The following is a 22,029-nucleotide window of genomic DNA, read 5'->3' on the forward strand; positions in this document are numbered from 1 at the left end:
GAGTTCTCAGCTCTTTTACACTAGGTGTGTTCTTGGAAAGACTGTGTAACTCAGTGTGATGTAGGTCTATGTGGTGATCAGGAAAAGGTAAATGTAATCCGTTACATTACCAGCAAAAATATGGTAATCAGATTACAGACGGTTTTGAAAAACTAGATAATTACTTTGAGGATTAATTCAGAAAGGATTTTTGCTTTTAACCAAAACAGAGTTGGGCGGCTCTGTTTTAAACAGCGGCATATTATCAAGATATCAAAGTGTCACCAACAAACAGTAGGCCTCTAGCAAATGCAGCATATGGCATTCATTTTTCACATGTAAATAGCACTTTTCAGTAATGCTCAAAGCATGCCATTCCATGAGCGCAGCATTTATTTTTCAAATTGAATCAATGAGCCCAATCAGTCCTCCATTACAACAAAATCCTAAACAACAGAGTAGGGCTGGCTAATAAGTCCGTAGTTTTGGGGTCCTGCTCAGGTAAAACATTATGGCTAATCTATATTTCCATATTTCCAAGTCCTATTCTTGAAGATCAAGGCGTATAACATTTATTGGAATGACTGGAATTCTGAAAGACTTTGGTTTTTAATGTAAAGATATAATTTAATCGTGTTATTATACGTAGTAGAAAGCGATGGCCTATATAACCAACCCATAAAGTAAAATATAACATCCATATATGGCCAGCTACGTAAACTTTAACATTGATTTATCCTGCAAGTGATGTCGTTCAATTGGTAACATACATTTTTGTCTTCTTCTAATGCCTCAAGGGGAAAGTGATCTAGAAGTAACTGAATGTAATCAGATTACATTACTGAGTTTGGGTAATCCAAAAATACTGATTACAAATTTGAACAGGTAACTAGGAACTGTAACGGATTGCATTTACAAAGTAACCTACCCAACCCTGTGGTGACAGTCTACATTTCCCAACTGTACCTACTGAAAATACATTGGTTGGTTGCACGTTCAATTGACTCCCAAGAACAGAACGGCCACCAGCAAGGCCCAGAGTTTAGACAATACAAACTATACTGATATTAAGAGTGGGTGTGTTTGAACAGGTCAAAAGTGTTTATTTGTTTTTCTTCTTTTGGTGCGAAAAACCTAAACATCCTGTTTTATTTGTCTTCTGTTCCCTGGACTTTTAGCTGTTTCAACAGGCAGTTTATCTTGACATGTTGCTATCTGATGCCTTTGCAGAAATACCCTCTTTCCTCTCCTGCAGGAAGGAATTCACTGGGCTTTTAATCATAGCAAAACACCAAAGTGACAAATACATATTAGAGATGGTTTAGTGCTGCTATTTCTCCCCTTGTGTGGTTGTTTCACTAGTCTACAGCCCCCACGCACAACCTTGAGAAACAAGAGAGGTGGACAACGCTAAATGAAAACATATTCTTCAATGGCGGTGTAAATTGAAAATGATCCCATAATGTGCTTTCAGATAGATCTCTGAAGGACATTACAGTACATAGGCTGGCTTGGGCTGGTGAGCACATGCTTTATATATTACTAGAAGAAGAGTTCCAGACAAAATGATTTCAACGAGTTCTGGGTGCAATAACTTACTGGTAGATGAGCGAATTAGAATGACAATATCACAAAATATCCTGTCCACATAACACTTCAAACTTCACTTCGAGGTCAGTTTTTTGGGTGTTATAGCTATTTAAGGTAGTATTCTTTTTTTTTTTTACAGTACTATATTACAACCAGTGATGTAGTGAGTAAACACTGGTCACCGTCCGCCGCGAGTAAAGTAAGTCCTTATATTATCAATCCTTTTTTCCAAAATAGGTAGGTAAACACTCTATTTAAGGTGGTATTCTACTGTACCATATCTAACAACTATTTCAGGTAGTATTCTACTATACCATATCTAACAACTATTTCAGGTAGTATTCTACTATACCATATCTAACAACTATTTCAGGTAGTATTCTACTATACCATATCTAACAACTATTTCAGGTAGTATTCTACTATACCATATCTAACAACTATTACAGGTAGTATTCTACTATACCATATCTAACAACTATTTCAGGTAGTATTCTACTATACCATATCTAACAACTATTTCAGGTAGTATTTAAACAGTACTGGAGGTCTGCCTTTCCTCTTCAATGTGTCAGCAGTATCCTAACATCCCCCAGTCATTGGGCTCTGACTACATAATAGGTCTGTGTCTTAGACATAGAATTACAACCAATAGAACAATGAACCATTGATTTGAATAGGAGTGAATGTGAATGTCTGTTCTACCCAGTTCTGATTCTATGGCCTGAGAGGCAGCCCATTGAGCCCCAGAGCGACCTGGCTGTCTGGTTTATTTCCTGTCCTGCCTGAGAGATCACAGACTCTGGCCCTCCCCTGTTCCTCCCCTGGCCCCACAAAGACCCCCCTAATCCTGCTGCTTGTCCACAATTAATCTTCCCACCAGCCACGTTATTACCAGCACCACCCACAGACTGCGAGGGGCGGGGGGGGGGTTGGATAGGAAGCAATGTTCTGGGGTCGCTCCTCCTTACGGGTCGGCAGGGACGTCAATCAGTCGCTGCCCCCCAAAAATAGCCCGCTGTCAACATCAGAGCGTTGCCTTGATCCCCTCCCACCATGCCACGTCAACTGATCAAACACCCCCATCTTCCCCTCCCTCCCTATCCACAACACCACCCCACCCGTAGAACATTAATCAGACAGTTCTCCCTCTTACCCACCCTCCCCACTACTCCCCCCGCTTCTCCCCATTCACTTTACTCTATGACCCGTACAGGGGATGAGAAAGCTGCTTGGCCTCTGATGATGGGAGTCCCTATGGAACCAACTTCAGGGAGGACTAGATCTGAAACACAGCTGTTATCAGGGCCCTCTCTCTCTATTCATCTATGTCCTATATCTCTTCCTTGTTACCACTTTCTCTCCCTCTCTCGTTTTCTGTGCTTCTTTACCCCCCATTCTCTAGCTCTCTAGCCTTCTCTCCTTCCCCCTCTCCCTCCCTCTGTCTTTAAAAGGGCTGGCCGACCAGGCCAGTCTTTGATCACAAGCCTTAAGATTTTACACAAACATAATCAAAAGCCAAGGGTTGGCTCATACTGTAGGCCCACTGGACTCATTCATTTAGTAGGGTCACTGCTCAGTGCTCACAGATGCTTAAGACATTTACCCTGACGACCAGACCACGGTCTTCATTGATTTAAAATAGAAACGAATGGCAGCCGTTTAAAATGACATCTATCCATTACATGTTTTTGAATGTGTTTTGCCTCATGTCGGTAAGTCATAACTGTGTATGTGAATACCAATAGTCCCTGTTAGCTACATTGAGAGTAGGTCTTCATCGGCCCATGGCAAACTGGAATAATAAAATGCTGCATATTCAGATCATAAATGAGCTTCAAAGAAATTAGAAACTGATGGATTGAAGAGGGCCTGAGATCACATCAATAACCGCTAAAAGCAAACATACTTAATGTTCAAAACATACTCTGAGAGGCGGACTGTGGACTACAAGTAATTATAGCCGCCCCCCCTTCTCCCTCTTTTTCTCTCTCTCTCTCTCTCTCTCTCTCGTTGTTCCTGCACTGAGCAGATGGGGGTGCTGCAGTGTCATCTATTTAAGAGCGTCCCTTCTCTCTCTCCCTCCCTCTCTGTGCTGGCCGGAGTAGTATGCTCATCAAGCTAAGTATTGTTTTAATTTGCCGGGCCAGAGGCATATGCTGAGTGTTCACATCATTATAGTCTCTGTGCTGTGTGAGTTATCAACACAGCTTATAATAATACAGGCTGGGGAGAAGGAAAGCAGAATTCACTCTGATAATGGAGAGCGAGGGAGAAAGATAGAGAGAGGAATAAGAGAGGGAAACGAGAGAAAGTGAGGGATGAGAGAGAGAAAGAGAGAGGGGGAGGAGAGAGAAAGAGGGAGTGATAGAGAGAGGGGGGAGGTAGGGAGACAGAGGAAGCTCTGTTAAATGTCATAATGAAAGATGACTCCCATACAGGATTATACATCACACCAGTACTGTCTGTCTTCTCTCTTCTGCTGTTTCATACGAATAAATGCTGATAAACCTTGAGGCAATAATGATTATTGCTTCTAACAGATCTCCATGAGAGAGAACGGGAAGATGAGGGCATGTAGAGTATTTTATGAATATACCTCAGACCCAACATTGTGACACCCCTTGCCTATACCAGTCTCAGCTTCCTTCTGTCCGTGGAGATAAAGTATTTCTCAGATAGACAGAGCCAAAACCCTACAGTATATACGGAATACAGTTCAGAGAGTTTGGCTAACTCTGTTCAAGGTTAAGCTATCAGTCCCAAATGTTTCATGGGGATTTTGGTCAAACATAGTGCACTACAAATACTAAAGTGTCCATTGAGACTAAGGCCGATCTCTGGATGGAGTGCCCTGTTGGTAAGGACTCATCCCGCCCCGTCGCTCCCCTCCCTCCCTCCCTCCCTACTTCTCGCCTCACCTCAACCTCCCTAGTTGAGACTGAGCAGCAATACAATCTAATAAGGGCTACGTCGTACAGGCCCAGCGGTGTAAACACCAGCTCCCTTTTTTATCTCCCTCTCCATCTGGACAAGCAGACAAAGTGCTAAAAGGAAATAAATAGGTCCTGACAGCCACATCAAAGGGTTCAGCCGACGGCTTACTGCTACTTAGGGCACAGGAATGCTGTTGCTAAGCATCAGACCACAACCTATCAGGGCCCAAGGAGTACACGGAGGGGCCAAGGACTGGGCCTTGCAGAGTAGAGAGGGAGATGGGGATGGGGGGGAGAAAGAAAGAAAGAGGGAGAGAGAGAGATGGGGGAAAAGAGGGAAGAAAAAGAGGAGGGGAAGGAGGGAGGGAAGAGGGAGAATAAACTGACAGTGATGGGAGGCTAGGGACTCTAGGAGGTTTTTGTAGCTTAAAGCAATTGTTAGAAGAAACAAGCTTTCTGTTTTGTTTTCTCTTGACACCATTTCTGCTGTTTGCGCTTGCAAAAGACATGTATAAAAATGTCTTTTGAAATGTGTTCTCTTTGGGTCTATATCAAAAATATTTATTTTGTGTGTGAACGTGGAACTTTCTTTCTCGTCTCTCCTTTAGCTCTTGCACTGCTTTCTTACGATTTTAAAGATCAGAGAAGACAGAAGTTGTACACTTATTTGAGTCAACAGTTAATGCTGGACTGACACATTTTTCATACTTCTTTAATGTCATTTTGTGCTTCATACCTCTGATGTTCAGGGTTATGAACATAAAAACACGTAAACATCCTGAAAAACAGAGATACAAAACAAGTAATAGAAAATGATAGAGAGACATTGACTAACAATAACTTAATAACAGTCACGGTTAACGACAGGAAAAAAATACACAATGTTGTAATTAAGACACAAAGCCATTCTCTTATTCAAAGTTCAACTCCAGTTTAAACATCACGAGTTGCAAAGATGACTACGTACCACTTAGATTATTTTAAGAGGTACATTTAAGAGCCAAAAACAAATGATAAGTGCGTGTTTTTCGACAATGAAAAACTAGCAACAAAGTGCCTAGCAACAAAACAAATTGAAGTCAAATCTTGAAACAGTTGTTTGAAACACATTTCTGCATTTAGTATTAGTTCAGCACTGTATCGACCACACCTAGGAGAGAAAGTACGTCTAAAGAAACACTTTTATACCGTTGACCTTGATAATTGTGTTTCAGATACACATGCAAAAAACATGATGTGTTTTAAATGACTTTTGTGTGTGTAAAATGTATTAACTCTGTTTTCTTGTGGTGGGGGGGAACATTTGATGTGATGATGCCATACACAACACATAACAACCTAACGTTGTTAGGGCGTTCCATTAATGATTCACCAGTTTTACACCAATGAACTGGCTCAGAGTAAACGGATCACTGATCACAAGACCAGCAACTCGTTGGGCTTGTTTCGCTCAGAGCGGAAAGTGAAGGGTACAGCACTAGCAGAACCTACAACCTTGTGTCACCTCTCTATGTACAGCTCAGTGCTAAACAAGCAATGGATGGGTCACACACGCACGCACGCACGCACGCACGCACGCAGCTCAGTGTTAAACAAGCAAAGGTCGTCTCACTACAGGAAGTTAAATCGCCCGTATCAACAACCCTTAGATGCTAATAGGTCTAGGTTTGTTTTTAGGGTTGAATGTTAAAAAGCTGCTCAGTCCGACCTTTTCATTTGAAAGCCTCTCAGAATAAGCGAGAGTCATTTAAAGTAAAGCGGAAACATGCGGTTGTATTGTAGTGAAGGAACTCCGGTATAAGGCTTAGTACACGCTTCAGGCTGTTTCTTATTCGGCAAGGCTATGACCTTTCCACTGCTGGGCTGACTCTGACTCTGTATACTATCTACCATGTCCATAACCATTAAGATTATACAGGATAAAGTCTAACAAAATATATTAGTAACATATTAATGGTGTTGCATCCAATGGGAGTCTGGTAAGAAAAAAGGTTATCCAGCAGCTCGGCCTGTAACAGTCTTAATGTATGGTGATCACTGATGCAAGCTGGGAATAGTTACTCCCTACAGTTTATCATGCTGTTGGAAAGTCCAGAGATGTTTGAATGAGATACAAGTATGTAACGTCAATAGAAAATGACAGCCATTACACTGTGAGTCATTGTATAGTGTACTGTACAGACTTGTTTGTTTTCTTTAGAGAGTTGACCTCTACTAGCATTGAATTTGTCCACAAGATTCAAGGACAATTGTCATGCCATTTCCTCCCTAGCATCTTGTTGGAACAGAAATGTTTTCAATCACTTGAGATCCCCCCCCCCACCACGGAGAGAGACTCAGAAGTGTGACATATCATGAGGCTTTCGGTAGCGATTAGGGGCTGTAGCTAACGTCAGAGCTGTTTTCCACTACAGAGTGTGTGCTGCCTGGTTGCCTGGATGGCTGGATGGGTAGGATGTTTAATAATTGAAGACTCAGGGAGCGTGCCTGTCACACAGCCTTGTCTGGAATGTTTCCTATGCAATTAGACGGCGGGAGACATTTGAAGACGACCCACCAAAAAGTGACATGTGGAACTTAAAGGAAATTAGCTCTTCACACAAGTGAAATGTGAAGGTTACTTAGCAATGCTTAACTCAGAGATGTAGCTGTGTGAGTTTGTGTGTGTTTGACTGAGGCCCGGGTCTATGAAGACTGCTATTTTCTTTACTTTCAGCCGAGCTTCAGTCAAGGGAGATCACAGAGGGAATGAAAACTAATTTTGACTTGGGGCGTACAGAGAGAGAGAGAGAGAGAGAGAGAGAGAGAGAGAGAGAGAGAGAGAGAGACAGAGACTGAGACTGAGACTGAGACTGAGAGAGAGGGAGAGGGGGAGTGGGAGAGAAAATCTGAAATGTGTCGAAATAATGAGATCTCTTGATGTTTTCTGGGAAGATATGGGATGACGCCGACAGATGTGCTCCTCGCATTTACAAAAGGACACAAACACACACGGACAGAGAATATACACCAACAGCCACACATACATTCCTATCCCCAGAACACACACTGTAGGCCAACAGCACAGTATTGCACATATGGGTACAATACAAATACTGAATACACATACATAAATCTACATGTACATTATACTGTGTAAACACACCTCATTCTGTCACAGACACACACTACTTTACATAGGCTAAACACAATACTAATCAATTAGTTTTGTTTATTGGAACGACCGAAAATCATGGAAAAAACAAATCATGTTTTCTTTTGTCATAATTCCCAGGCTACTTGGCCCAAGTCAGAATGACCTTCCCTTCCCCAAGCCATTTCCCCTGCATCTTTTAACCTCCAGGCTGCAATGATGACAGCGTTATCTCCACAACATATCATAACTCACAGCCCAACAAGCAACACACATCCTCCTCTTCCAGGGTGGGACAGACGGACGGACAGACAGACAGACAGACAGACCCCGGCCTGCAAGACATTGCACCATGTCATCTTTTATGGCGCAGAGAAAGTAGTGCCCAACACAGTCTAATTACAACATGCCTAGTCTATTCACCTCCAAGATAGACAGATGGACAGACTTGCGGGCGGATGGACGGACAAGACCAACCAGAGGCCCACTAACAATGCGTGAAATATAGAGCCCTTCCTATATCTACAGTGGCTATGTTGTTATATGGTGGTCCGTGTCGTCTTCTTGTTGTTTTTCTAAAAGCTGTGAGGGAGAGAAAGCAGAGGGCCTACCCTCTTCGAAAAAAGGTTATGGAACGAGCCAAAAAGGGTGCCATATATGAAGCAAGCAATAGAACCCTTTTTAGTTCTATCCAGAACCCTTTTTAGTTCTATCCAGAACCCTTTTTTTTAACACCACCCTGCAGCTCCCATTATGATGTTTTATTTAGTAGTTTAGCAGATGCTCTTATCCAGAGCATTTAGGGTTAAGTGCCCTGCTCAAGGGCACATCAACAGATTTTTCACCTAGTCTGCTCTGGGATTCGAACCAGTGACCTTTTGGTTTCTGGCACAACATTCTTAACCGCTAGGCTACCTGCCACTTCTCCCTCCCTCCCTCGCACCTCTACCTCGCCCTCTACCTCGCTCCCTCCCTCCCTACAGAAGGACTTATGAAGGTGAGTGTCTGCGTGACAGGCGGAGAATAAAAGAGACAAACCCAGGGATAAAAATTAAATCAAAAGTAGCTGTCTCGACCAGTAATTGCGCTGCTTTGCTGAGCATGCTATATATATATATATAAAGGTGATTTACTGTCCGCCTTGCCACCACAAATCAGGAGACCCTCGCGGAGAAACACTTGTGCTATGAAATTGTTTAATCTCATCAAGTTCTGCTTTCACAGCAGGCCATAAATCACAAAGTCTTTGTTATCATAGACCTCCATGAGCGCCTGTGAGGCAGGCAATGGATCGTGGGTATATATAATCTTGACTGAGCAAACAGCCGGGGTCTGAGGAGAGAGAGGAGCAGGGAGGGCTGAAATACTTTCCTACTAGCCGTGGAGGTGGCGCTTGTGGATTGTGCAGCTGGCAGACCACTGACTACACTACAGCCATGATGTGATGGATATCTCCTCTACACTGCATCCATTCCCAGCCAATTATTACTGCATAAATGTCTTGTCAACAAGAAAACTGACAATTAATGTAGTTAAAAATGCACTGGTGAACGCGTCTACAATCCAAAAAGGGAGGGTGACGCCCAGGCGAGTCAGTGCAGTGTTCCAGTAGGTGAATTTACCACTGGGTTTTAAACTCTGTCGTAAAGACACACAGACAGGCCAATACAACACAGGAGTCCCGGTACCAGACAGACTAGGGAGAAATGACCTGCAAAACAAAATGTCCGCCAACCTCTGACTCTCTTTCCTCTCTTTCATCAACGACACAGGAATGAGAAGGTTGAGCGAGGATGCAGAGAAATCGAGAAATCAAAGCAACACCTTTGCTGTTTTTAAAATGCAACAATATACACAAGAGTGCATGCAGGTGATCTAAATGCATTATTCAGGATGTACTTGGAGAGTATTTATTCAGCTTGGGGTCATTTATCAGACTGAATGTGGGGTGGGCGGAAGGCTGAGTTAGAAAGAATCCCAGACCTCAGTGCGGGGCTGCAGTGGAGATGAGCCCTAGCAGAGATTTATCTGTGTTTGGGCTCCTCAGCAGATAAATCAGCCGGTGTAATCACGCTGTGAGAGACCCAGCTGTGACCCCACGCTGAACTAATGACACGCAGGATATCTACAGTACACTACACCCCCGGCTTCCACTTCCTGGGTTAGGGGTTAACCTCCTGTTTCACTTTGCCCTGTGTGTGGCAGCCTGAAAAGGCTAAAGGAAGAACATTCACCTACAGACGGGAAAGGGAAGAGAGAGATGGGAGATGGAGATCGAGAGAGGGATGAAGAGTGTGTGAAAGAAGGGAAAGAGATAAATGTATTGAACAAGAGAGAAAGAGGGACAGTGTGGGAGAGAGAGAGTGAGAAAGAGACGACAGAAAATGGAAAACAAGAGAGAGATGGGGTGATCGAGAAAACGAGAGGGAAAGAGGGATAGTGAGGAAGGGAAGGAAAGAGGATACCTAGTCAGTTGTACAACTGAATGCATTCAACCAAAATGTGCCTTCCGCATTGAAACCCAACCCCTCTGAATCAGAGCGGTGGATGAGAAGGATGAGAGAGTGTGAGAGAGAAAGAGAAAGTGAGAGATTCAGACAGAGACAGAGACCTAAAGAGGAAACGGGGAAACACAGGACACTCCTCAAGTCTTTTTTTCCTGTTTACTTAACGGTCGAGGGCAGCCGTAGCAGTTGCGTTATAACAAACTAACTATAAACTATTCTCCTCTGACACCAACAATAACAGTGTTATGAATGGTGATAGTTAATCAACAGTTGGTAGGTACTGCGTGATCCCGGAGTGGATAAATTCGCTATAGTCTTTAAAGTTACCCTCTCTCTCTACACTAGCCCATAGCAGAGGCGTTCTCTCCCTCCCTCCATCCCTAGCCAGGTTTAGCAGGAGTCTGATTTATCATGTATACTCTAGCAGCCTGTCGGCTGATTAAGCCAATGGAACTTTGTTTCACTCCGCTCTTTCTTTAATCTGTCTCTCACTGAGATAAATGTAATTGCCGTGCCAGCCCTCTCTTCTCTCTCCTTTCTCCTCTCTTTGCTTTTCTCTCTGTTTATCTCGTATGTCTGTCACACGTTGAGAGCGGAGCAGACACATCTGTTTCTATGCAGCAGAATAAGTGCAGTAGTCTACATCCCTGGTCAAAGTTAAAAGAGCGTGTGTGTGAGAGAGAGCGAGCGAAAGAGTGTGTGAGAGAGGGAGAGTGTGTGAAAGAGAGAGAAAGAAAGAAAGAGAGTGAGGATGTATGTGTGAGAGAGAGAGAGCGAGAGAGAGAGAGAGAGAGAGCAGGAGGGGGAGAGAGCGAGAGGAGAGAGAGAGCAGGAGGGGGAGAGAGCGAGAGGAGAGAGAGAGCAAATGTGTTTTTCCTCTTTCACATCATCCTTGACAACGTTCTTCCAAAATCCCTTTCCCTTCTCCAGCTGTACTTTGTTGTTAGCTAATAAATATGGAAGTATTTATGATCTGCGATCCCTTTTCTTTCCCTTTTAATGGCGACAGGTTTGTTGGTGAATTAAGAAGGGGTTTTATACACTAGGCCGAGGGCCAGTGTGAGGCCTGTGAATGTTTTTCTGTCTCTCGCCCCAGTCCCCTTAGCCCCAGCGCTAAATCACAGTCTTTGTCAGGCTGCGCTAAGCTAGTGTGCGTCATTGGGGAGTGCAGGAAGCACTGAGCATAATTCTGTCCATCAACATAATTTATTATATCGGTAGCTTTGTAATCTTGGCCCCATAAGTTATGGGGGCTGACAGACAGGATTTTTGTTTGAAGGCAGAGTGTTCATCAGGATTTTGGCCCTGCATGCAGTTGCCTGCCCTTGTCTTCTCCAGTGGCATAGTGCTATTTTTTAAGTGAGGGCAATTTCCTCAAAGTTTGTACCGACAAAGATGTAGCCAATTTAATAGCCTATCATTATAGAATATGCATAACAAAATGCATCCTCCAATTGCAACGTCTGCCTATGGCCCCATATAGGCTATTGTCTAAAGAAACAAATATATTTTGAATGTCCTCAAACACCAAGTTAGACACAGGCTACCTCATTTCAAAACAGGCCCTCACTGTCAATCGTGAATGACGTTTTACAGGTGAAATGTCCAAATCGTTTCAATCAAAGCATGCATCCTGCTGAGTGGCGCGCTCTGTTCAGCTTCAGCTAACCATCCTAAACATGGCATTAGAAAGTGTTTTGGGTGGGTGGGTGGGTGGGTAAGTGAGTGAGTGAGTGAGTGAGTGAGTGAGTGAGTGAGTGAGAGAGAGAGAGAGAGATAAATAGAGCGAGAGAGAGAGAGAGAGAGAGAGAAATAGAGACTTACGCACAAAGAAAGAGAGAGAGAGAAAGCGCAAGTGAGCGAGCGAGAGGACATGACCTTGTTCACCATTTCAATTCTGGGTGAAATATGTGTCCCGGGGACAAGGGCATCCACTGCATCTGTTTTGCAGATAGTGCACTTGGCTCCTGGTCCATGCCATTGAATATAAATCAGGCTTGGCCAGGCATCTCAATGCTAGCCCTGACTCTGAGAGGGCAGTGAATCTTTAACATGGACCAGATTAAGGCTTCAGCACAACCATTCATCATCATGGAAGAGATGCAGGACACTATCCAAGGGCTTTATGGGTAATGTTGTTTCAATGGATCACATGGCTTGAGAGTTCCCACTGTATATGTCAAATTTTTATTTATATTTTATTGAGTTGTCAACTAACGTGAATACAATGTGAAAGTAACAAGCGTTTGAAGCACATCAAATCAAATGTTATTTGTCACATACACACGGTTAGCAGATGTTAATGCGAGTGTAGCGAAATACAGTGGCTAGTGATACATTTATTACATCCATTTTTCATTATTAAAGTGGCTAGAGATGAGTCAGTATGTTGGCAGTAGCCACTCAATGTTAGTGATGGCTGTTTAACAGTCTGATGGCCTTGCGATAGAAGCTGTTTTTCAGTCTTCCGGAGACACCTGAAACCCCACCTCTTTAAGGAATACCTAGGATAGGATAAAGTAATCCTTCTCACCCCCCCCCCTTAAAAGATTTAGATGCACTATTGTAAAGTGGCTGCTCCACTGGATGTCATAAGGTGAATGCACCAATTTGTAAGTCGCTCTGGATAAGAGCGTCTGCTAAATGACTTAAATGTAAATGTAAGTCTCTCGGTCCCAGCTTTGATGCACCTGTACTGACCTTGCCTTCTGGATGATAGTGGGGTGAACAGGCAGTGGCTCGGGTGGATGTTGTCCTTGATAATCTTTTTGGCCTTCCTGTGACATCGGGTGGTGTAGGTGTCCTGGAGAGCAGGTAGTTTGCCCCCGGTGATGCGTTGTGCAGACATCACTACCCTCTGGATAGCCTTACGGGTGTGGGTGGAGCAGTTGCCGTACCAGGCGGTGATGCAGCCTGACAGGATTCTCTCGATTGTGCATCTGTAAAAGTTTGTGAGTTTTTTTGGTGACAAGCCAAATTTCTTCAGCCTCCGGAGGTCACCACGCTGTCTGTGTGAGTGGACCATTTCAGTTTGTCCGTTATGTGTACGCCGAGGAACTTAAAACTTTCCACCTTCTCCAATACTGTCCCGTCGATGTGGATAGGGGGCTGCTCCCTCTGCTGTTTCCTGAAGTCCACGATCATCTCCTTTGTTTTGTTGACATTGAGTGTGAGATTATTTTCCTGACACCACACTCCGAGGGCCATCACCTCCTCCCTGTAGGCCGTCTCGTCATTGTTAGTAATAAAGCCTACCACTGTAGTGTCGTCTGCAAACTTGATGATTGAGTTGGAGGCGTGCATGGCCCCGCAGTCATGGGTGAACAGGGAGTACAGGAGGGGGCTGAGAACGCACCCTTGTGGGGCCCCAATGTTGAGGATCAGCGGGGTGGAGATGTTGTTACCTACCTCACCACCTGGGGGCTGCCCGTCAGGAAGTCCAGGACCCAGTTGCACAGGGCGGGGTCGAGACCCAGGGTCTCAAGCTTAATGACGAGTTTGGAGGGTACTATGGTGTTAAATGCTGAGCTGTAATCGATGAACAGCATTATTACATAGGTATTCCTCTTGTCCAGATGGGTTAGGGCAGTGTGCAGAGTGATTGCGTCGTCTGTGGACCTATTGGGGCGGTAAGCAAATTGGAGTGGGTCTAGGGTGTCAGGTAGGGTGGAGGTCCTTGACTAGTCTCTCAAAGCACTTCATGATGACGGAAGTGAGTGCTAAGGGCCATTGTCATTTAGCTCAGTTACCTTCGCTTTCTTGGGAACAGGAACAATGGTGGTCCTCTTGAAGCATGTGGGGACAGCAGACTGGGATAGGGATTGATTGAATATGTCCGTAAACACACCAGCCAACTGGTCTGTGCATGCTCTGAGGACTCGGCTGGGGATGCCGTCTGGGCCGGCAGCCTTGCGAGGGTTAACACGTTTAAATGTTTTACTCAGGTTGGCTGCAGTGAAGGAGAGCCCGCAGGTTTTGGTAGTGTTCCGTGTCAGTGGCACTGTGTTGTCCTCAAAGCGAGCAAAGAAGTTGTTTAAATTGTCTGGGAGCAAGACATCTTGGTCCGCGACGGGGCTCATTTTCCTTTTGTAGTCCGTGACTGACTGTAGACCCTGCCACATATCTCTCGTGTCTGAGCCTTTGAATTGTGACTCTACGTTGTCTCTATACTGACACCTAGCTTGTTTGATTGCCTTGTAGGGAATAGCTACACTGTTTGTATTCGGCCATGTTTCCGGTCACCTTGCCCTGATTAAAAGCAGTGGTTCGCACTTTCAGTTTTGCACGAGTGCTGCCATCAATCCACAGTTTCTGATTGGGGAAGGTTTTGATAGTTGCTGTGGGTACAACATCACTGATGCATTTGCTAATAAACTCGCTCACCGAATCAGCAAATTCATCAATGTTATTGTTCAAAGCCATGCGGAACATATCCCAGTCCACATGATTGAAGCAATCTTGAAGCGTGGAATCCGATTGTTCGGACCAGTGTTGAACAGACCTGTCATTGGATTTAGGTAAAAAAGTGGGTGAAAAAAAAAGAAATAATTCCAATTATGTTGATGACTTTTTAAAATCCAATCCGTTTCCCACTTTGATTCAATGTCATCACGTTTACATTTTTTGTTGAAATTACGTGGAAACAACTTTGATTCAACCAGTTTGTGCCCAGTGGGTCGAGACATGCATGGCTTATTATATAGCAGAACTGAGTTTAATGATCAGGCAAAGAATCAATACTTCTGCATGTAACACACTCGGACAGCATTTTATACTACTGTTTATACATACCTCTGTGACATACCACTGTGACATACCTCTGTGACATACCACTGTGACATACCTCTGTGACATACCTCTGTGACATACCACTGTGACATACCTCTGTGACATACCTCTGTGACATACCACTGTGACATACCTCTGTGACATACCTCTGTGACATACCACTGTGACATACCACTGTGACATACCACTGTGACATACCTCTGTGACATACCACTGTGACAAACCTCTGTGACATACCTGTGACATACCACTGTGACATACCACTGTGACATACCTCTGTGACATACCACTGTGACATACCTCTGTGACATACCTCTGACATACCACTGTGACATACCACTGTGACATACCTCTGTGACATACCTCTGTGACATACCTGTGACATACCTCTGTGACATACCTCTGTGACATACTACTGCTTATAATAACATATCTTACACTACAGGAGTAAGATAAACAGTGTTAAATTATTAACACAAAGCACATTATGTTTGCTATTACATAAAAAGATTAGGAAGGAATAATAATTCCATGCACAGTGAGTAAAGTTGATGCTGTGGTAACGGCATTCCTAACATACTATGACGTTTTCTTATACAAACAAATATGGTAGAGACTAATACTGGTACGCCATGATACTTTAAACATGTGCAACAAATTATTACATTGTACCTCAGTACATGTAAACAGAAATTGCAGTCTACTATCCCAGCTTGCCAGTGTCCAAAATCCCAAATCCAAGTTCCATCTCTGCATGTAGATAGTACAAACAGCTATGTCATGATTCTTCAAACTGATATAAGATCAATTAAATCAAACCTTCCACTGTACCTCAGTACTAAGTGGAAACAGTATCAGCGATTATGTGTCATGAACAAAAAGAGACACCCAAACCCAGCTTGTCAAGTAGACCTTTATACATGCATGTCCTCTAAAGGCTGTGGATGTTTCTCAAAATGGCACCCTATTCCCTATATGGCTCTTGGTCAAAAGTAGTGCACTATATAGGGAATAGGGTACCATTTGGGACATAATCCTAGGGGCCTCCTCTCCTCTGTGGGCTGGACCTACCAAAGGCAGCACACGGTTTACGAGATGCTCACACTCTGTATACGACTGTGTTTAGCATAAAAGAAAATGGAGCACTGTGAACACCTAACAATGGACTGTATCTCCCTGTAGCTCCTTTTCAACGGGCTGAATTTGCATATCAAGCCACTGCTCGCCTGATATGTAAACGATGCGCTCTGTCAGATGCAGCCGCTGACTGTCGTAGCTGGGGAGAGCTCTTCATTTCACGCTCCCCAAAGAGGGGTAGTTTGGCGTTAGACAAAGGGAGAGAGGTCTGAAAGAGACATCTCATGTCATAGCCCACCAGAGATAATGGAATTGTTACACATCCTTGATCACACAGACGCTCACACGCACTCACCGTCTCTCCCTCTCGTTCGCTCTCTCTCTCAAACACAAACACACCGCACACACACACATTCCCGTACACTTGAGTACGATAGCTCGCTTTCTTTTTCGGGGGTTTCATCTCAGTGTGTTTTTCTTTATCTAGGCACTTCAATTTGCAGCCTAGCTGGAAGGCAGCTCCTCCTGCTATGTTAATTGCAGGGTAGTTAAGCACTAAAAGATTAACATAAAACCCTTTGGAAACAAGCTAATAGTTTATGATAATTGGTGCATGGCCTTTGTCTGTCTATCATTACATTGCCTCTAGCATTAATGTTATCAAGAGACTGTAAAATATCATTTAAACAAGTTCACTTGTAGATAATTGATACCAGTGACTGTATTATTCAGTTGAGCTACACTGGCAGCATTAACAATCCAGCCCACTAAGCTATAATTAAAGTATTTTATTTTATTAACCTATTCATTACGCTGTGCAAATGATGACTCAGAAGTCTGCACAGAAGATATACTGTCAACCATAGCAATTAGACGCTTGCTTCCTCTCTCTTTATTTCCCTCACTTTCTCTCTCTCCCTCTCTCTGCAGCCAGATGTATTAGAGACTGGTGACAGTGTTTCAATTAGCAGGTAGCTACATCGTTAGCATGCCATTACCACCCAGAGAAGAATGCCAGACAGGCAGAAAGACTCATACCGAGACAGGGAAAGTGCTGAGTTGCCACATTGAAATAAATGCATCTACTGTCTTTGTATCTGTGTCATTTAGCCGTGAACAGGCGACTGAGACAGGGTTTAAACTGGGTTTGAGCTCCTAGCTGAGATGAAGGAGTCTGTATCTATAGAAGCAGGAAAAATATCACCTTCTAATAATCCCAGTCAGACAAGCGTATTGGAGGCTGGCCGGGTGGGTATGTAAAATGCATCGTCTCCTTTTACAGAGAACTATTGGGACATATAAGCTGACTGCCTGTCTGGCATTCTTCTCTGGGTGGTAATGGCATGCTAACGATGTAGCTACCTGCTAATTGAAACACTGTCACCAGTCTCTAATACATCTGGCTGCAGAGAGAGGGAGAGAGAGAGAAACATAAGATGACTGTTGCAAAGTAAGCAGAACAGGACTAGGGTTGGTTTCTCTACCTTTCTCTATCTTCCCTATTTATTGTATCAGTCACCAATGGGACCAGTGTCTTTTTTACAAGGACGCCCTGCATATAACATTTCATAAAATATATAAAAAATGAAATACAATATATATTGAATATAAATACAACACATATTGCACAGACAAACATGAATATACACACTATACACAAAACTAAAATAGGAGATCGTTCCAGAAATATGGAGCAAGAAAACTAAAGGCTGACTGACTCCGGAGTTAACCAACCCTGCTGACTGAGTTAACCAACCCTGCTGACTGACTCCGGAGTTAACCAACCCTGCTGACTGAGTTAACCAACCCTGCTGACTGAGTTAACCAACCCTGCTGACTGAGTTAACCAACCCTGCTGACTGACTCCGGAGTTAACCAACCCTGCTGACTGAGTTAACCAACCCTGCTGACTGAGTTAACCAACCCTGTGAACGGGTTGTGAACGGGTTTGATCATTTGTCATTTTAAGTCGGAAACTTGTGGAAGCAGGGCTTTGAAAAGGAAAAGAGCGTAATGATGTGATCTACACGACTTCAAAGAGGTCCAGCCAACCTTCTGGTAAAGAATACAGTGATGATGTACGATGACTGAACAACATCACACAGATCACTCAACGTTTCAAAGTTTTATTGGCACATGCACAGGACACAGCAGGTGTAAAAACAGTACAGTGAAATGTTTCACTTGCAAGCTCTGTCCCACCAATGCAGAGGAAAGTTAATAGTATAGATAGGAAGAAAAACACACATGAAATACGAGAGAGATAAATTGTCTGACTATACAGTGTCTACTGTTTAGCTGATCTCCATCTGCAGACCCTGAATATTCAGATCTCCACAATTAAAGGGTCTTGAGCTGAGAGGGAGATCCATGTAAGTGGATGATGAATAAGCAGCCAACCTCCCTTCATCATGCTTTCATCAGAGTGTTGTCAGAGTCTTACCAGGTGGCGTGAGTAAATTGAAACCCAATTGGGTCTGACTGAGTAAACTGTCCCAGCTCTAATAAATTGGCGGTTGGCGTGACAGACAGTCGCTGAGGTAAACGTATTAACTTACACGACAGGCCCCTGTGTTTTTATCACAGTGGTGAAAACACACTCTCTCTCACGCTTTCTGCATTTAGAAGATTGGAATGCAGCGTTACGATGAAGGTGGGTGGTTTTACTGTTTGTTTCTACTCAGAAAGATGAACCACTCGGAGGTGTGTAATATCTTCTATTGGAGAAAAAACACACGTTTCACACACACACACACACACACACACACACACACACACACACACACACACACACACACACACACACACACACACACACACACCACCCTGGTTCCTGATCTTCAAAAGTACATGTACATGTACATGTAACCAACAAAAAAGTGTAAGCATCCTCCAAGCCAGAGTCCCTTCACGCTTTCTTTTGTAAAAAGAACCAAATACCTCTTGTAAATATTTATCTTGTATGAGTGTGTCTGTGTGTGGTAGGGGCCAGTGGGGCCAGCGGCGGGACCTTCACTGGCTTCTTATCTGTAGCGTGACATGACAATCTGTAACGGAGGAGCATCTGGAGCTCCTCTTCAAACACTTATCTTCTCCAGACAAACATTCCCCAGAACACACCAGAGCAGACCACCAAGATGGCCGCCGACCCCTGATCCCAGCGCAGGCCGTGCGGCCTAAAAGTGGTCTATCAAAGCCATAGTGTTTACTCTGAGTAGCGCCACTGAGGAGCGTGGTGACAGTTGGGCCTAACAGTGTGACATTACTGTGACACAAAGCATCTGCTAGAGAAGAGGAGTTGTTCTCCTCTCTGCTAATCGGACTGAGGGTTAATGACAGTGTACTCACAGCAAGCGGACGCCATCGCTCTTAGCCTCGTGACGGAAAAACAGAACTGTTAAGACGAGGGATAAACACCCATCAATCACCGAGTGTTTGGAAGAATGTATTTGACATCAATCTTCAGATAAATACCACAACTCATTACAGGTCTTCCAGAGGTCAGACTGAATGAGAACGTATAACAACGGAAGTTGAGAGACTGATAATACAATGCATCAATTGTAAAGAGCATCTTGAGGAATTATCAACAAGCAAATGTACAAGAATAAATCCGATAATTGGTACATTTATCCAGCTCAAAATCAGACATATCCTGTACTGTGTAACAGAAATCAGCAGTGTTAGGTAGCTGTGTGTTTTGTTGTGTCTTGAGCTAGAGGCCGGGCCCCCTGCCTTCAGAAGATGTATAGAAGGCTTCTAGTAACTCCCCTCTCAGGGGCCCATACACACGGCCTGTGCTTCACTTCAAAGAGAGGGCACAAGGGCAGCATATTCCCCCCAACACCCCCCCATGCAGCTCACAGCTGACTCCTTTGTGTGTGTCTAAATCATACTCTCTCTCTCTCTCTCTCCTTTCAATTTCGCTCTCTCGCTTTCCTGATATGAAAGCAGAGCAAACACAGTAAGGAACACTGATTCATTTCAGTCAATCACCTGTGCGACATGAGGGAAAGCTGCATGGGGACCTCTTAATATTTGGCAACACACTGAGCGATTAGTCACAACAACAGAGAAACAGACTGGGAGAAAGAAATATGGAGGGAGATGGAGAGAGTGAAAAAGATGGAGAGGAAGAGAGAGAGGGTATGAAAGATGAAAAAATGGTGGGAGAGAAATGCAGTAAGAGAGAGAGAGAGAGATGAAGTAATACAAAGAGAGAGACTCGTGGCTGTCAGGCCCAGGGGGGTCTGGCCTTTACAAAGCCCTTCTTTTTGGATCTCTTCATCCAGATGAAGGGACAGAGAGAGAGAGAGAGCGAGTGAGCGGTGCTAGCCGGGGATTATGCAGGACAATTACGCTTTCTACCCCAAACCTCCTGAACAGAGCGGCTTTTAGGAGAGCCCTGATCACTTCCAATTAACGCACATTTCCTGACATCGTGTAATAGCGCAAGTAATGCTCTTAAACACTCCAGTCATCTCCCTCATTCCCTCCCCTCTCGATCTGCCTACCCTCTCTCTTTCTCTCACTCTCTCTGCCTCCCGTGTCTCTGCCCCCCTCTCCCTCCCTCCTCCTGCCATCCCTCCCCTCTTTCTCCCTCCCTCCATCCCTCCCTCCCTCTCTCCCGCCCTCCATCCCTCGCTCCTCCTGCCATCCCTCCCTCCCCTCTCTCTTCCTCCCTCCATCCCTCTCTCTCCCTCCCTCCCTCCATCCCTCACTCCTCCTGCCATCCCTCCCTCCCCTCTCTCTCTCCTCCCTCCATCCCTTGCTCCTCCTGCCATCCCTCCCTCCCCTCTCTCTCTCTCCCTCCCTCCCTCCATCCCTCGCTCCTCCTGCCATCCCTCCCCTCTCTCTCCCTCCCTCCCCTCTCTCTCGCTCCTCTAACTGCCCCTAGCCGTATTGAGCCTCCCATTTTACTTAGAGGCTGCAGGCTATATAGTGTTCGCTGACAATCCCAAATGGGTCTGAACTGCAACTTGTTGTTAGGCTGCCAAATAACCCATTTACCAGCAGCTGCTTGACAAGGAGGTTATTTGGAGCAATTGAATTGAATGCTGCTTTTGTGTCATCGGAGCGTTGAATTAGTGTTGTTTGTTTGTTTGTGTTGTGGAGGCCTTAGGGATCGCAGTGAATGTCAATGATTTGAAGAGGGGCACTTTTGGCCTGGCAATCAACAGGAAAGCCAACAGTGTGGGAGAGCCTAAATAGTATTTATCAAAACAGAGACATTGTAAACACATGTATTATCAACCATCTGGAGAGTCTGCCTTTCACATTACTCTGGCCCGACGATACACTACATGACCAAAAGTATGTGGACACCTGCTCGTCGAACATCTCATTCCAAAATCATGGGCATTAATATGGAGTTGGTCCTCCATTTGCTGCTATAACAGCCTCCATTCTTCTGTGAAGGCTTTACACTAGATGTTGCAATAAGAGTGATAAATAGCTCACAAAATAGCTACACGGACAGAGTTTACCTCCTATCTTTATTGACCTTTTTATTTCAATATTTGCACTCTCTATGGACACTCACGTGGCCCTACACACTCACACACACAGTCACTCCATCATCTGCTCAATCACACATAATATGCACATACATTTATATTGACTCTACACACCTGCTCACCCACTCACATGCAAACTGCTGCTACTCTGTTGCCTAGTCCCCTGTACATATCTACCTCCATCACTCCAGTATCGCTGCACATATACATTTGGTATTGGAACAGACTTATATAGTATGCTATATAGTATATAGTATGCTTGCTTACTTACTTACTGCATTGTGTATTTTATATTTCCTATTCTTATTTCTGGTGTTTTTTTCTAGTAATACATTGTTATTGATTATTGCATTGTTGGGTTTTTGAGTTTTGCGAGAAAGGCATTTCACTGTACTTGTGCATGTGACATTAAAACTTGAAACATTGTTGCGGGGACTTGATTCCATTCAGTCACCAGAGCATTAGTGAGGCCGGGCACTGATGTTGGGTGATAAGGCCTGGCT

General features: G+C 44.2%; 1 protein-coding gene across 1 annotated transcript in view; it reads right to left on the reverse strand.

Annotated features, from left to right (window-relative positions):
* LOC115113099 (leucine-rich melanocyte differentiation-associated protein-like) overlaps window positions 1-22,029 on the reverse strand; it is a 391,290-nt gene that overhangs the window by 41,575 nt on the left and 327,686 nt on the right. The gene's annotated exons all lie outside the window — the stretch shown is intronic.

Source organism: Oncorhynchus nerka, linkage group LG28, assembly GCF_034236695.1.
Source record: "Oncorhynchus nerka isolate Pitt River linkage group LG28, Oner_Uvic_2.0, whole genome shotgun sequence".
Classification (NCBI taxonomy): domain Eukaryota; kingdom Metazoa; phylum Chordata; class Actinopteri; order Salmoniformes; family Salmonidae; genus Oncorhynchus; species Oncorhynchus nerka.